The sequence below is a fragment of the Oncorhynchus mykiss genome, chromosome 15, assembly GCF_057628025.1.
Source record: "Oncorhynchus mykiss isolate SJ-2025 chromosome 15, ASM5762802v1, whole genome shotgun sequence".
Lineage (NCBI taxonomy): Eukaryota > Metazoa > Chordata > Actinopteri > Salmoniformes > Salmonidae > Oncorhynchus > Oncorhynchus mykiss.
The window spans coordinates 32,670,407-32,687,396 of record NC_143036.1 but is presented as its reverse complement, the minus strand read 5'-3'; positions in this window follow the sequence as shown (position 1 = coordinate 32,687,396).

Here is a 16,990-nt window from a genome sequence, read left to right as displayed (position 1 = left end):
AAGATTGCAGAACTGACAGTGCCAAAGTTGCTCAACAATGATCAACACAACGATAACACCACTTAAACTGGTACAATATTCCAACTAACGGTTGGGACAAATACAACATATTTTAGACCATGCACCCAAATATGTTAATTGAACCCCCACCAAGACATTGCCCCCACCCACATTTCAAAGTGCAGTATAGCAGTGTTCACATGCTAGTTGGAACTCTGAAATTTCCGACTTGCTAGTTTGTTGAACTCGGCACATGAAATAACTACAACCATTTAGAAAGTCTGACGTTTCTGAGTTTCCTAGTTCCGACTAGCATGTAACCAAGTGGGAAGTGGGAATTTACAACATATGACTGGGAAAATTAACACTGCAAAACAGATTTTCACATGTGAAACTACAAATTTCACATCAGACTGTAATTCAAATCTGAGCTGAAAACATGTTATTCTCCTCACATGTGAAAAGGTTGGTGTGAACATGTGAACTTTTTCACATTATTTAAATATATACAGTGCATTCATAAAGTGTTCTGGGGAAGGGTACCAAAAAATGTCTGCAAAATTGAAGGTCCCCAAGAACACAGTGGCCTCCATCATTGTTAAATGGAAAAAGTTTGGAACCACCAAGACTCTTCCTATTGCTGTCCCCCTGGCCAAACTGAGCAAACGGGGGAGAAGGGCTTGGTCAGGGAGCTGACCAAGAACCCAATTGGCAATCTAACAGAGCTCCAGAGTCCCTCTGTTGAGATGGTAGAACCTTCCAGAAGGACAACCATCTTTGCAGCACTCCACCAATCTAGGCTTTATGGTAGAGTGGCCAGGCGGAAGCCACTCCTCAGTAAAAGGCACATGACAGCCCAATTGGAGTTTGCAAAAAGGCACCAAAAGGACTCTCAGACCATGAGAAACAAGATTCTCTGGTTTGATGAAACCAATATTGAACTCTTTGGCCTGAATGCTAAGCGTCACGTCTGAAGGAAACCTGGCACCATCCCTACGGTGAAGCATGGTGGTGGCAGCATCATGCTGTTGGGATGTTTTTCAGCGGAAGGGACTGGGAGACTAGTCAGGATCGAGGGAAAGTTGAAAGGAGCAAAGTAGAGAGAGTACTTTGATGAAAATCAAATCTTAATCTTAATCTTAATCTTAATAATCTTAATAAAAACAGATTCTAGCCCAGGTGATCAGATGGAACCTCTTGTTTCTATCAAATGGTATTACTATTAAAGGTTGAATAAATATTTGAAAACTGAATGACTCGTTCTATGAGTCTGTTCTATGTTTGCATCTAAATTTGATTCCTCACAGACGATGCGACTGATTTAAGTAAATTGATTACTGCTCTTATCCCTACAGTTATATTTTGGCATGTATTCAGTGTTTCAATCTGTCCTTCGTTAAATGAATCACTATAAACAAGCAGAGTATTGTTCTGAGTGGGTGTGGCCCTATGAAGTAAACAACCGACTCGCACAAACACTCTAGCCAAGTTAATTGTGGTCGGTTCAGGATGTCATAGGCAAATGGCAAACGTCTCAAAATGGTGCCAGGCTGCTATATAAATTCCCTCAAGCAAAACGGAGCAGATGTGAAGCATGATACAGAGAGGAGCTATTAAAGTAGATTGACAGACGAATTTCATAGCCTTGCTGCCCATTTTCTTGGAAATCCAGACACCGCTCTTAAAGGACATAATCATAACTGAAGAACGTCCCCGGGGATGTTTAATAGAATACAATTTGTATACAATGTCAATCCTACACACCCACTCACGTGTCGGAGGTGGGGCCAACAGCTTGCTACCCACTGCTATGGGGCAGGTAACAACATGCCAGGCTTTTGTTACACCCAATCACGTGTCGGATGTGGGGCCAATAGCTTGCTACCCATTGCCATGGGGAAGGTAACAACATGCCAGGCTTTTGTTTACCACAGATCCCTTTTTTAGATACAACCTATTGGTATTCGCTCATGATGACTCCAAATATGAGTAGTCCGTGCCCAGACAGTCCCAAGTCTTTCCAGCTGGTGTTACGTCATTGGGCTTCCCCCTGGGATTATTAATATGGTGCTTATCTCACCAGGGCGTGTTACCTTACTAGGCTTCCCCCTCAATGAATCACTCCATCTCTTATCGTACTAAGCGGTGTTGTGTAATGTTTCAAAGTTCCTCCGATGTGATTCAGATACCTATGAATCCTCACCTGGTGTTACATTTCCCAGACTTTCTCTGTCTGGACTGACCTTTTGGCCAGGATTCAATCGGATCAGCGGCAGATCCGCGTTATAGCATGCTTGAGACATGAAGGTCATTTCTGATGGAGCCTGTTAACTGTGACTGCAGATTACTTCGACATTATGGTTATTCTATCAACTATTGCACAAAATAATATTCCACTGCCATTTGTCATATGATCAATAATATAGCGTATTTTTTTTTTGTCTACATTCGGAAAGTTGAACTGTTTCCATCAGGCCTGTTATGAGATTTTCTTTGTTCCTGACATACTTTACTCGCATAAATATGGATGGATGGAAACATGGTTAGTGCTTATAATTGTGTGTGTCTGTGTTATATTTTTCTGTGTGTTTGTAAATTTATTTTGGGAGAGGCAAAGGCTTTGTTTTGGGGTGTACCGGCACTGATCAAAGCTGGGAATTGGCCAGACAATGGGAAAGAGAATAGGAGCTTCCTTGATGGATGCGGGTTAGGGTTGTGCCAAGGCTCAGATAAAACGGCCAACTACTCCTTTTCAGGCATATGTCCCTAAGACCCACTGAGGACTTGTTATTGAATTATTTTGATGAATGCATCAACATTTTACAAATCTGTATACATTTCTGCGATTTAAAACGATATAATGTTTGTGAGTTAACGGTGATCTATTAGGTTAAGTGTGCTCCTCAAGTAACAGTGAAATTCCAGTGGCGGAAATGGAATACAGACTTTTTAATTGATTCCCAAACATTAGTGACAGAATTCTGGGTCTGAAAACACTGAGAGAGCGGGTGATGAGTCACATACAAGTGTGAGGCATACTCCTATTGACGGGCGGGGCTGGTTTACATTTACGCTCTCCCTGTCTTTAATGAAGACCTCGGGGCGCTACTGTGAAAGAGAGAGAAGGGTTAAAAAAAGAGTGCGGCGGGCCGCCCACGCCACATGCTGACACACGCACACACACCGCTCGATCATACAGACACACTCTACCAGCCCAAATATAGCTTAGACCCGCTAATCCTGGCCTATTTCCCCACGAGTGACTGATCCCCGCTAACAGACGAGGCGAGCGAGGTGATATCACACAACACATTGTCTGATGGCATGGAAACCCACCAGATGATACACACACACAAACAGACCTGACCGACAGACAGACAGAGTGACGAACAGACAGAAGGCTCATAGCTCATGGCTTAATGTGTCTTAATCACACAGACATTCCTCATACATGCAGTCCAGCTGCAAGGTGATCCACAATGTGTTTTTTTGCCATGTTGACTCAGGATGGGTAGTGTTTCACAAATGGAGTCTGGTGTAAGTGTAGTATAGACTTGGGTCGTATTCATAATGGCATGCATCGCATAACCTCTTAAAATGAGTCCACTTTCTTCCATTTGGTGCCTAATGAACTTGACACAGCAGTCAGTAGGCACTGGATTCCTGCCTCATGGGTTTGGGAAAGGATTTTCTGTTTGTTTGTCTACTCTGATTATTACCATCCAATGGACATCCATTGTTATGAGGGTGATTATTCTGCAGCTGACCCTGTGCTGCTTCCATTGTGTGTGTGTGTGTGTGTGTGTGTGTGTGTGTGTGTGTGTGTGTGTGTGTGTGTGTGTGTGTGTGTGTGTGTGTGTGTGTGTGTGTGTGTGTGTGTGTGCGTGTGTCGGGGGGGATTGGGAATAACATCAGACAGCCAAAAGACACATTTCTGATTCACATTCGACAATGAAGATGGATTCTATTCTAATCTAACCAGTCTGGCACGGGATCGCCCTTCACAACATTGACTTCTGGACCGTTACCTCTTTAACTTGAAAGTCTTCTGCCACACAAGCCTGAAGCAGTCAGTCTAGCTCCTCTTTTGGATGCTTAATTTTTACAATGATTATCTATGGCTGAAACTGTATTTCAAATATACATTGTAACAGAGTCATAATATTGTCATTGCCTGAAATTGCATTTTTGTCCCCCCAGTTCTATCATTGGAAAGTGATACAAAATCAGGCAATGGTGTGTTTTAGGACCATGGGGATACCTCCGAGCGTTAGAGTAGGCTGTTTGTAGTGTTTATATGACTGGATTAAAAAAATACAAGTGTAAATAGCAAACCAAAGTTGAGTCCTTGGTAATTACGGTATGACTTATAGTTCAAATTAAGTGTTACCCTGTACTATGTGCTTTGATATCTTATATTTGATGTTTTGTATTTGCCACTCTGTCAGTTGGCTCACAAGATTCCAACTTTTTCCATAGAGCTCCCGGATGTTAAAATGAATATGGCACAGAGATGAAGGGGAGAGGACAGGTGAGGTCATGCAAGGAGGAGAGAACAGGAAAGTAATGAAGAGGAAAGGAGAAGTGAAGACATGAGAGAAGTGAAGAAGTGAGGACAGGAGGAGAGGAGAAGAATTTGCCTGGCTACCCGAACTCCTTGCTCCGGCCAAACGCAACGCCATGCCCAAGGTTATTAGTGTCTTCTTCGCAATAAGTCTGGATCTGAGTACCTTCCCGACCCTTCACCAAATGCGAACACATTCGGGGCCGCCTGATTGGTTCAGAAACCGATGGGTTGGGCTAGAGACAGAACACACATGGGTAAAGTGGCGGTTGGAAAATGTGTCACTGGCTTTGATACTCCGATTGGTTAGAGACAATCCAATCGCTGATGTCTTTGATTAGTTCAACATCCCTCGTGCCCCTCGTCACCACAAATGATGGCAGTCTCAGACTGAAGTATGTAGCGAATGACAGAGCAGCGGAATCATTTCGTGGGAGTCTTCAGGCTAGAGAAGAAGAGAGGAGAAGAGGGTAGGAGAGAAATTAAAGGAAAGAATATGTACGGAAAAGGGAAAGGAGAGGTGAAATTATGAGAGGAGGAGTGGAGAGGAGTAGAAGATAAAGGAGAATGATGACGTTTCCAGCAGCAGGTGGAGAGAAACTCATCATTGTTTATTTGTTGTTTTCATGTGAAAATAGCACTCCCAAAACCTTTTCCCTAGATGCAAGGTGACTTTTCACATTTATCTTACACAACGCACTTGAATGAGTCAGTTAAAACATGCTGATTGACTGTGGTCAGTGTCACAATTATTGCCACTATTTTGATATCGGGTAAGAGATCTCTCCTCTTGTCCCCCACATTCTTGAAGTGTGTGTGTGTGTGTGTGTGTGTGTGTGTGTGTGTGTGTGTGTGTGTGTGTGTGTGTGTGTGTGTGTGTGTGTGTGGGTGCGTGCGTGCGTGCGTGCGTGTGTGCGTGTGTGCGTGTGTGTGTGTGTGTGTGCTGCATATGTGTGTGCGTGCTGATGTGTGTGCGTGCCTGTGTACCTGTGTTTATTTGTATTATGTGTTTTATACAGTCTTTTTTATTATCTTTATCAAGGGTGCCAATCATTTTGGACTTGACTGTAAGTAGTGTGTGTACATCTATTAGGGAGACATAAACAAGGAGTCTGAGATAAAATCCTCAGTTTTAACTGACAGTCAAAGTATTTCCAGTTGCTCTCATTGTGAGTAATTAGCCTAAATCTCTTCCGCTAAACTCATCATTTCCATCCACAAGAACTTGGCATCTCCCTCCTTATTTTCCCTTAGACACTTTTTGATCGCCTTCGGGCGTTGGCAAAAGGATACATTTAGCAATGTGTTTATGCCCGAGGCGCATAAAACCAGGCATTTTTAGCATTCCAAAGATTTGAACATTGTATTCTTACGAACATGCTTTACCAAGTCTGCACTTGAGTGAGAACAAGGGCCACCGTTTTTTTTACAAGTACAGTATACCATTTACAGTACACTAGACCTGTGCAAATACCTTATGATTACAATGTTAAAATTTGTGTTGGAAAGCGGTGTGCAGCATGTGTATGTTGCGTCCATTCAGGTGCAGCAGTCGCCTTGAAATCCTCAGTTAATGTTTTCACTTCACCATTTGGTTTAATCTGTTAGACTACCCTCAATATGCATTAGATCAATTCAGATGAGACAGTATTCCAGCTTTGGTATATAGGTTACCAAGTATGAAGTACTGTTAAGTATTGTTACGGTCAGTACTTAACAGTACTTAACAGTGACTTAGGACTCTACAATCTGGTTCAGCCTCTTCATCATTCTGTCAGTTACCATGGGACCCCTGTCACAGGCCACCTTACACACATCATTACCGGGACGACGAGAGCTTGTGGCCTCGTCACAGGTCAATGAGGGGTCAAGTAGTTGCAAAACATTGTGGCCCAACCAAGTTGCTGAGTCAAGCCAACACATCACTCATCGTGTCATCAAAGCGGAGTATTATTGTGCCTATCGACTTTCTTCTCTGTCTTTCGCTCTCTCTGTTTTTTTCTCTCTCTATCGCTCTCTCTCTCTGACCACATCCTCCTCAGGCCTGGTAACGCTGCTGGGCAAAATGCCCCATGGGAATAAAACGGGCCCACTCCTGGCCAATCAGCCTGATAGAATCTGACATCTCCGGGCTGCCTCGTTGGGAATGTTGGGTCCTGTTCCTGTTGTCATACACACTGTGTGTGTGTGTGTGTGTGTGTGTGTGTGTGTGTGTGTGTGTGTGTGTGTGTGTGTGTGTGTGTGTGTGTGTGTGTGTGTGTGTGTGTTCCTGGTGTCTTATCTTAGTGGTGTTTGAAGACTGCTACTTGTTTGAAGCCACGTGAGAGCCTATGTCTAAAGAGTGTCCGTACTCTGCCTTGCACTGTGCCCTCCCTGGAAAATGATGTGTCCACAAGTCACAGAGGTCTAGCCATGTGCAACACATGATGAAAACCCCTGTTTGATTACATAGCACTAGTTTAGAGGAGCCTGTTAATCTTCTTGTCCTAAAAGTAGAGACTTACTGACTCTGTGGTGAGATTGGGCAACATCTGGCAACATGTGACATTTTTCTAAACTAAAAGGTTTTACATATACCCACATGTATCACAGAAGTTGATCTGAAAACATCACCATATCTGGGAAAATAAATCTGTCAGAAAGGGCCACAGGCCCCTGGGGAAAGGGTGATGTCACCCACCATGTCTGTTGCGTCATGCTCTGAAGTGAGTTTCACCCGAAATACTGACGTAAAAACGTTTTGTTTAATAAATGGCAAAGTTTTTACATGTTTCAAGCAGAACACCATTGTTCCTGTACCAATAAGCGGCAAGGTAACCTGTCTAAATTTGCAACGCAACGTAGCACTAACATCTGTAGCCATGAAATTCTTTGAAAGGCTGGTCATGGCTCACATCAACACCATCCTCCCAGACACCCTGGACCCACTCCAATTTGCATACCGCCCCAACAGATCCACATATGACGCAATAGCTATTGCACTCCACACTGTCCTCTCCCACCAAGACAAGAGGGACACCTATGTGAGAATGTTGTTCATTGACTGCAGCTCAGCGTTCAACACCATAGTGTCCTCTAAACTCATCACTAAGTTAAGGACCCTCTGCAACTGGATCCTGGACTTCCTGACGAGCCACCCCCAGGTGGTGAGGGTAGGCAACAACACATCTGCCACGCTGACCCTCAAGGCCTGATCACCGACAACGATGAGACCGCCTATAGGGAAACGGTCAGAGACCTGGCAGTGTGGTGCCAGGACAACAACCTTTCCCTCAACATCCGCAAGAATACAGGAAACAGAGGGCCGAGCATGCCCCCATTCATACCGACGGGGCTCTAGTGGTGTAGGTGTTGGTGTTCACATCACTAGGGATCTATCATGGTCCTCACACACCAACACAGTTGTGAAGAGGGTATGACAACGCCTCTTCCCCTCAGGATTCTGAAAAGATTTGGCACGGGCCCTCAGATTCTCAAAAAGTTCTACCGATGCACCATTAAAATCATTAAAAGCATATTGACTGGCTACATCAACACTTGGTATGGCAACTGCTTGGCATCTGGCTGCAAGGCGCTACTGCGTATGGCCAAGTACATCACCGAGGACAAGCTCCCTGCCATCCAGGGACCTCTATACCAGAATGTGTTAGAAGAAGGCCCTAAAAATTGTCAAAGACTCCAGCCACCCAAGTCATAGACTCTCTTTTACCCCTAAACCATAAGACTGAAAAAAAGATAGTCTGGGTAGGCTTTTTGGTTAACTATTTAACTATCTGCATTGATCCTTTTTGCACTAACTTATTTGACTTATCACATATGCTGCTGCTGATGTTTATTACACGTCCTGTTGATTCGTCACTTTATCCACAGTTACATTATTTGCACATACACTACATATAAAAAAGTATGGAGACACCCCTTCAAATGAGTGGATTTGGCTATTTCAGCCACACCCGTTGCTGACAGCCGTGAGCACACAGCCGAGCAATTTCCATAGAGAAACATTGGCAGTACAATTGCCTTACTGAAGAGCTCAGTGACCTTCAACGTGGCACAATCATAGAATGCCACCTTTCCAACAAGGCAAATAATATACATTTCTGCCCTGCTACAGCTGCCCCGGTCAACTGTAAGTGCTGTTACTGTGAAGTGGAAACATCTAGGAGCAACAACAGCTCAGCCGCGAAGTGGTAGGCCACACAAGCTCACAGAACGGGACAGTTGAGTACTATAAAGTACGTAGCGTGTATAAATCGCCTCTACATTGGCACCCATGGACCCATGGCAGAGCAGCGGCACACAAGCCTAAGATTACCATGCGCAATGCCAAGCGTTGGCTGGAGTGGTGTAAAGCTCACCGCCATTGGACTCTGGAGCAGTGGAAAGCCGTTTTCTGGAGACATGAATCACGTTTCACCATCTAAAAGTCTGACAGATGAATCTGGGGTTGGCTGATGACAGGAGAACACGACTTGCCTCAATGCATAGTGCCAACTGTATCGTTTGGTAGAGGAGGAATAATGGTCTGCTGCTGTTTTTCATAGTTTGGGCTAGGCCCATTAGTTGCAGTGATGGGAAATCTTAACGCTACAGAATACAATGACATTCTAGACAATTCTGTGCTTCCAACTTTGCCCATGATTTTGGAATGAGATGTTCGACAAGCAGATGTCCAGTTTTGGTTATGTGTTATTACTTTTATTATTACGTGTTATTAATTTTCTATTATTTCTCTATTTTCTTTCTCTCAACATTGCTGGAAAGGGACCGTAAGTAAGCATTTAACTATTAGTCTACACCTGTTGATGAAGCACATGACAAATCAAATTTGATTTGATTTGAAGAATGTAATCGCCGTAGCGGTGATGACATCTCCTTTCCATTTGTTATACAATGGCTTGCGAAAATATTCTCCCACTTGGCATTATTACTATTTTGTTGCCTTACGACCTGGAATTAAAATAGACTTTGGGGGGGTTTGTTTCACTTGATATACACAACATGCCTATCACTTTGAAGATGCAAAATTACTTATGTTGTGAAACAATCAAGAAATAATACAAAAAACTGAAAACTCGAGTGTGCATAACTATTCACCCTCCCAAAGTCAATACTTTGCAGAGCCACCTTTTGCAGAAATTACAGCTGCAAGTCTCTTGGGGTATGTCTCTATAAGCTTGGCACATCTAGCCACTGGGATTTATGCCCATTCTTCAAGGCAAAACTGCTCCAGCTCTTTCACTTTGGATGGGTTCCGCTAGCATACAGCAATATTTAATTACCACAGATTCTCAATTGGATTCAGGTCTGGACTTTGACTAGGCCATTCCAAGACATTTAAATGTTTCCCCTTAAACCAGACGAGTGTTGCTTTAGCAGTATGCTTAGGGCCATTGTCCTGCTGGAGGGTGAACCTCTGGCTCAGTCTCAAATCTCTTGAAGACTGAAATATGTTTCCCTCAAGAATTTCCTTATATGTAGCGCCATCCATCATTCCTTCAATTCTGACCAGTTTCCCTGTCCAGGCCGATGAAAAACATCCCACAGCATGATGCTGCCACCACCATGCTTCACTGTGTGGATGGTGTTCTCGGGGTGATGAGAAGTGTTGGGTTTGCGCCAGACATAGCGTTTTCCTTGATGGGCAAAAAGCTCAATTTTAGTCTCATCTGACCAGAGTACCTTCTTCCATATGTTTGGGGAGTCTCCCACATGTCTTTTGGCAAACACCAAACGTGTTTGCTTATTATTTTCCTTTCGCAATGGCTTTTTTCTGGCAACCCTTCCATAAAGCCCAGCTCTGTGGAGTGTATGGCTTAAAATAGTCCTATGGATGGTTACTTCAATCTCCGCTGTGGAGATTTGCAGCTCCTTCAGGGTTGTCTTTGGTCTCTTTGTTGCCCTTCTGATTAACGTCCTCCATGTCTGGTCCGTGAGTTTTGGTGGTCGGCCCTCTCTTGGCAGATTTGTTGTGGTGCCATATTCTTTCAATTTTTTAATAATGGATTTAAGGGTGCTCCGTGGGATGTTCAAAGTTTCTGATAGTTTTTTATAACCCGATCTGTCCTTCTCCACAACTTTGTCCCTGGCCTGTTTGGAGAGCTCCTTGGTCTTCATGGTGCCGCTTGCTTGGTGGTAACCCTTGTGTTGCAGACTATGGGGCCTTTCAGAACAGGTTTTTACAATTGAAGTCGGAAGTTTACATACACCTTAGCCAAAGACATTTAAACTCAGTTTTTCACAATTCCTGACACTTAATTCTAGTTAAAATTCCCTGTCTCAGGTCAGTAATGTGTGGATTTATGCTTCACGTCTAGTAACACATAACCTTTTGGAAAAGCATACCAGACTGACGATTATTAGTGATATTGTCTAAAGGGCCATGGACAAGGCAGCCTTATCTACAGTATGTGAGTGTCTATTTGGGGTTGAAGAATTTCAAGAGCAGTCTACAGTCTTAAATATCTCCCTGAGACACTCCACTCAGCTCATGTGGTTGATAACCATTTAATCTCTAATGCGTCTCATTACTAGTTTGAAGGTTAGGTACAGTCCCTTCAGAAAGCATTCATACCCCTTGACTTACAGTAATTCACATTTTCTTGTGTTTCAGCATGAATGTAATATAGATTAAATCTGTTTTTCTTCTTACACAATACTCCATAATGACAAAGTGAAAACATAAAACACAAAACATAAACATAAAACACAAAGTGAATATTTTCTAATTTATTGAAAATTAAATACACTAAGTTAATACTTTGTAGAAGCGCTTTTAGCGGCTGTTTCTAAGAGCTTTGCACACCTGGATTGAAAAATGTATCAAGCTCTGTCAAGTTGATTGTTGTTCATTGCTAGGAAGACCATTTTCAAGTCTTGCCATAGATTTTCAAGCTGATTTAAGTCACAACTGCAACTCAGCCACTCAGGAACATTCAATGTCGTCTTGGTAAGCAACTCCAGTGTAGACTTGGCCTTGTGTTTAAGGTTATTGTCCTGCTGAAAGGTGAATTTGTCTCCCAGTGTCTGTTAGAAAGCAGAATGAACCAGGTTTTCCTCTAGATTTTGCTCTCTAGTCCTGGCTGTTGACAAGCATACCCATAACATGATGCAGCCCCCACCGTACTTGGATTTGAATGCTACTCAGTGTTGCGTTCGATTTTCCCAAAATATAACGGTTTGTATTCAAAGAAAAATGTAATTTCTTTGTGTAAAGGACGTCACGCTACTTGGTTAGCGAGTACAACTTCCTCTGCTGCCCAAACACACGGGACTGCCCTCCTCAAGTGTCTTAGTCCATCGCGCCACCTCAAAAGCTAGCAAATGAGGTGACGCTAGCAGGACACTTCAGGCTGAGGAGTACATTTTAAACATCCCATGTGCTATATATATAAATATTTTTTTGCAGTTTTACTTAAGGGCCTTGTTGCAAACAGGATGCATGTTTTGTAATGTTTTATGAACAGGCTTCCTTCTTTTCACTCTGTCAATTAGGTTAGTATTGTGGAGTAACTACAATGTTGGTGATCTATCCTCAGAACTCACATCTCAACCGGTAATCTGTAACTGTTTTAAAATCACCATTGGCCTCATGGTGAAATCCCTGAGCAGTTACCTTCCTCTCCAGAAACTTAGTCAGGAAGGACGTCTGTATATTTGTAGTGTCTGTATGTATTGATAAACCATCAAAGCCGAATTAATAACTTCACCATGCTCAAATGGATAATCAGCTACAACTTTTTTCATTTTTAACACATCTACCGATCAATGCCCTTCTTTGCAAGGCATTGAAAAACCTCCCTGGTCTTTGTGGTTGAATCTGTGCTTGAAATGCACTACTCGATTGAGGGGCCTTACAGATAATTGTATGTGTGGAGTACAGAGATGGGGTAGTTATTTAAAAAATCATGTTGAGCACCGTTATTGAACACAGAATGTGTCCAAGCAATTTATTGTGTTATTTGTTAAACACATTTGTACTCCTGAACTTATTTAGGCTTGCCATAACAAAGGGGTTGAATGCTTATTGACTTAAGACATTTCAGCTTTTCATTTTTTATTTGTTTCTAAAATGTTTAACAAACAAAATTCCACATTGACATTATGAGGTATTGTGTGTAAATCAGTGACACAAAATCTAAATTTAATCTATGTTAAATTCAGGCTGTAACACAACAAAATGTGAATACTTTCTGAAGGCACTGTAGCTGATATGCATAGTAGCTGATATGCACAGTCATCTCCTGAAACAAATGGACACATATGTTCCTCTGCCAGGGTAATAAGTGCCCCTAGAAACTCATGCTTGACTTTCCTGTAGTGTATTTTAACTACCTGAACCACATAATGTCTTCAGCAGCACTTCCTTTGCAGAGGATATTTTGGAAGGTCAACCCCTGGGTTTCCAAAGCAACCAGTAAACAGTGGCATGAAGGTCAGAATGCCTCATGTGAGTCTGGGTTTGCATGGAAGAACATTGCCTGGTCAGAATGCCTCATGTGAGTCTGGGTTTGCATGGAAGAACATTGCCTGGTCAGAATGCCTCATGTGAGTCTGGGTTTGCATGGAAGAACATTGCCTGGTCAGAATGCCTCATGTGAGTCTCGGTTTGCATGGAAGAACATTGCCTGTTATTTCTGGTTAAAATAATTTACTTCAATTTTGAAAATGCCCTACCAGTCTGACTGTACTACTGAGGACACAAGGGTGGTGAAGAAACCAGTAGGAAATATTGAGCACCAAGTAATAATTTTGCACGTGAGTTACGCGCTCGTCCCTCGCACTTGCAAAGAAACCTGTAATGCTTAGTTATTTTGATAACTGTAAGTGTAAACTATATACATGGATCAATGAATGCATTAGACATTTAAAGCATCAGAAATTAGAAGTTAGATCTATAAGCCCTCTGTAGTTAGTTTCATTTCTCTCTTTCAATGCATTTCTCTGGAAACCAAGCAGAACATGTTGTGCTAAAAATGCTAAACATGGCATTGTAGCCGCAAAAACTGTACATTAGTAGATTATTGTCAACCAATAATCATCGTTGTTTTTTTATGTCAAAGGTCAAGGGTCGCTTGTCAGGGCACATCGTTGTAACGTGTGAGCTCAGCTGGGCCGCAGCAGGTGGTGTGGAAACCAAAACGTTTCAATTTAAGAGGAAACAGGTTGGTGCCATGGGAAATTAAGTCGACAAACCGAAAAAGCACAAGGGAGCACACCTCTCCCATCAATGGACTGATAGCATTCCCAGAGTCCCCAGAAAACGTTTAGAAGAAGAAGAAAAAAACATTAATATAGGTTTCCATTTGAGTGGTTTCCTCCATGTTCCCATTTCCATGCAGGTGTGCCTACAATTTTCCAATGATTTTAAGCAGAGTATTCCAAAGAGGTTTTGGATGTTCTTTTTTTTTCGTTCACCAAATTAAATATGATGGAGAAACCATCCACTCCACCGAATTCTCCTAACGGGAATCACCATTTCCATTGTCTGAAGGTTTTGGGGGTCAGGCTGTTCTTTACCTTGTTCAAGCAGTGTTGTCTTGTACACACCCAAACATGCACATGCACTTGCACACACACAATCTGTTGCAATGTGTCCTCCTCCACCAATCGGTGCAGGTTAATCCATATGTCCTCTCTCCCCCTCCCCATGGGATGAGGTATTTCCCTTCCAACCTACATCAGGAACTCACCCTGCAGTTATATGGCCATTCCCAGGGATATTACACGTAATTATGAAATGTAAACATTTGGGACTGGCAAGTTCTGTCATAGACTGTAATTAATACAGCAGACCACAGGAAGTGATGATCTGTAGGAGTCAATGGGCCAGGAGTAGTCTACACCCTTTGTTTCAACATCGGAAGCAGATTTAGTGCAACCGCTATTATTAATCATGCATTTAATAACTTTAAATGATTCATGCTTTAAAGCTGGAATCCTTACATTTGCTGGAATCACGTGTTTATTGTTTCAACTGCTGACTGCTTCTTTAATGGTAAAACAGCCACATCAGTTTGGAATATTAAAACAACAAAGAAGTTACTGCAACAAACACCATTTGTCCACCTCAGCAATCATTACTTATGCGATAGAAGAGCACAATACAGTGCCTTGCGAAAGTATTCGGCCCCCTTGAACTTTGCGACCTTTTGCCACATTTCAGGCTTCAAACATAAAGATATAAAACTGTATTTTTTTGTGAAGAATCAACAAGTGGGACACAATCATGAAGTGGAACAACATTTATTGGATATTTCAAACTTTTTTAACAAATCAAAAACTGAAAAATTGGGCGTGCAAAATTATTCAGCCCCCTTAAGTTAATACTTTGTAGTGCCACCTTTCGCTGCGATTACAGCTGTAAGTCGCTTGGGGTATGTCCCTATCAGTTTTGCACATCGAGAGACTGACATTTTTTCCCATTCCTCCTTGCAAAACAGCTCGAGCTCAGTGAGGTTGGATGGAAAGCATTTGTGAACAGCAGTTTTCAGTTCTTTCCACAGATTCTCGATTGGATTCAGGTCTGGACTTTGACTTGGCCATTCTAACACCCGGATATGTTTATTTTTGAACCATTCCATTGTAGATTTTGCTTTATGTTTTGGATCATTGTCTTGTTGGAAGACAAATCTCCGTCCCAGTCTCAGGTCTTTTGCAGACGATCAGGTTTTCTTCCAGAATGGTCCTGTATTTGGCTCCATCCATCTTCCCATCAATTTTAACCATCTTCCCTGTCCCTGCTGAAGAAAAGCAGGCCCAAACCATGATGCTGCCACCACCATGTTTGACAGTGGGGATGGTATGTTCAGCTGTGTTGCTTTTACGCCAAACATAACGTTTTGCATTGTTGCCAAAAAGTTCAATTTTGGTTTCATCTGACCAGAGCATCTTCTTCCACATGTTTGGTGTGTCTCCCAGGTGGCTTGTGGCAAACTTTAAACGACACTTTTTATGGATATCTTTAAGAAATGGCTTTCTTCTTGCCACTCTTCCATAAAGGCCAGATTTGTGCAATATACGACTGATTGTTGTCCTATGGACAGAGTCTCCCACCTCAGCTGTAGATCTCTGCAGTTCATCCAGAGTGATCATGGGCCCCTTGGCTGCATCTCTGATCAGTCTTCTCCTTGTATGAGCTGAAAGTTTAGAGGGAAGGCCAGGTTTTGGTAGATTTGCAGTGGTCTGATACTCCTTCCATTTCAATAGTATCGCTTGCACAGTGCTCCTTGGGATGTTTAAAGCTTGGGAAATATTTTTGTATCCAAATCCGGCTTTAAACTTCTTCACAACAGTATCTCGGACCTGCCTGGTGTGTTCCTTGTTCTTCATGATGCTCTCTGCGCTTTTAACGGACCTCTGAGACTATCACAGTGCAGGTGCATTTATACGGAGACTTGATTACAAACAGGTGGATTGTATTTATCATCATTAGTCATTTAGGTCAACATTGGATCATTCAGAGATCCTCACTGAACTTCTGGAGAGAGTTTGCTGCACTGAAAGTAAAGGGGCTGAATAATTTTGCACGCCCAATTTTTCAGTTTTTGATTTGTTAAAAAAGTTTGAAATATCCAATAAATGTCGTTCCACTTCATGATTGTGTCCCACTTGTTGTTGATTCTTCACAAAAAAATATGGTTTTATATCTTTATGTTTGAAGCCTGAAATGTGGCAAAAGGTCGCAAAGTTCAAGGGGGCCGAATACTTTCGCAAGGCACTGTATGTACTGCAATTTGTTTTTTTACCATGCTGTGCAACACTCAGCTCGGCAACGAAAAACAATAACGGTAGTGGGGTGGCCTGTGGCGCTCTTTCATCCATACTGCGAATTCTATCTTTATCCCCATCTCTCAGTTGTTTACCGGCGTGGGGCGGTCGGGACGATGCCTGTGGAAGTCCCGAATGAGAGAACGATCCAGGACATCCCTTGCCCGGAACCCAGTACCGCTCTTCGGAACCATACCCCTCCCAGTCGACCAGGCACTGGAGAAGCCCCCCCGATGCCGTGAGTCCAACAGGCTGCGGACGGAGTCCACCGGGGCCCTCTCGACATCCAAGGGACGGGGAGGTGCATCGTGGGCAGCACTGGCCAAGGGACCAGCTGCCACAGGCCTGAGGAGAGATATATGAAATGAATGTGAGATACTGACGGGGAGCTGTAATTTACGGGGAGGTGTAATCTGTATGTCACCTCATTGACTCTCCTCGGTACTTTGAACGGCCCTATAAACCGCGGGCTCAGCTTCCGGCATGGCAGGCTGAGGGCAGGTCCTTCTTAGAAAGGCAGACCCTGTCACCGGGATGAAAGACCGGATCCACACTGCGCTGGCAATCGGCCTGTGCCTTCTGCCGGAGGATGACGGCCTGGAGACGGGTGTGCGCTGTGTTCCACACCTCCTTGGTGCGCCAGAACCAATCGTCCAC